The sequence below is a fragment of the Bison bison genome, unplaced genomic scaffold (genome assembly GCF_000754665.1).
Source record: "Bison bison bison isolate TAMUID 2011002044 unplaced genomic scaffold, Bison_UMD1.0 scf7180017864461, whole genome shotgun sequence".
Lineage (NCBI taxonomy): Eukaryota > Metazoa > Chordata > Mammalia > Artiodactyla > Bovidae > Bison > Bison bison.
Genome location: NW_011495023.1, coordinates 2,354,924 through 2,356,189, shown reverse-complemented (window position 1 = coordinate 2,356,189; position 1,266 = coordinate 2,354,924).

Below are 1,266 nucleotides of genomic sequence, written 5' to 3'. Positions count from 1 at the left end.
GGATGAGATGGCTGGATGGCATCACTGACTCGATGGATGTGAGTCTGGGTGAACTCCGGGAGTTGGTGATGGACAGGGAGGCCTGGCATGCTGGGATTCATGGGGTCGCAAAGAGTCGGACACGACTGATCGACTGATCTGATCTGATCTGATATTAAACACAGATATGATCAGTCCCTTTTATAGACCAGGAGCCTAAACACATTTTTCTTGTTGTTGTTGTGGCCCTGGAATCTTGATTTGTGTACTAGTCATATCTATAACAACTTTTTATTCATCAGATACACCACTAAATATTTTGCACTAACAAGATTTTCCCTACAGTATTATATTTTTTTTAATTTTATTTTGTTTTTAAACTTTACATAATTGTATTAGTTTTGCCAAATATCAAAATGAATCCGCCACAGGTATACATGTGTTCCCCATCCTGAACCCTCCTCCCTCCTCCCTCCCCATACCATCCCTCTGGGTCGTCCCAGTGCACTAGCCCCAAGCATCCAGTATCGTGCATCGAACCTGGACTGGCATCTCGTTTCATACATGATATTTTACATGTTTCAATGCCATTCTCCCAAATCTTCCCACCCTCTCCCTCTCCCTCTCCCTCTCCCACAGAGTCCATAAGACTGTTCTATACATCAGTGTCTCTTTTGCTGTCTCGTACACCGGGTTATTGTTACCATCTTTCTAAATTCCATATATATGCGTTATTATACTGTATTGGTGTTTTTCCTTCTGGCTTACTTCACTCTGTATAATAGGCTCCAGTTTCATCCACCTCATTAGAATTGATTCAAATGTATTCTTTTTAATGGCTGAGTAATACTCCATTGTGTATATGTACCATAGCTTTCTTATCCATTCATCTGCTGATGGACATCTAGGTTGCTTCCATGTCCTGGCTATTATAAACAGTGCTGCGATGAACATTGGGGTACACGTGTCTCTTTCCCTTCTGGTTTCCTCAGTGTGTATGCCCAGCAGTGGGATTGCGGGATCATAAGGCAGTTCTATTTCCAGTTTTTTAAGGAATCTCCACACTGTTCTCCATAGTGGCTATACTAGTTTGCATTCCCACCAACAGTGTAAGAGAGTTCCCTTTTCTCCACACCCTCTCCAGCATTTATTATTTGTAGACTTTTGGATCGCAGCCATTCTGACTGGTGTGAAATGGTACCTCATAGTGGTTTTGATTTGCATTTCTCTGATAATGAGTGATGTTGAGCATCTTTCATGTGTTTGTTAGCCATCTGTATGTCTTCT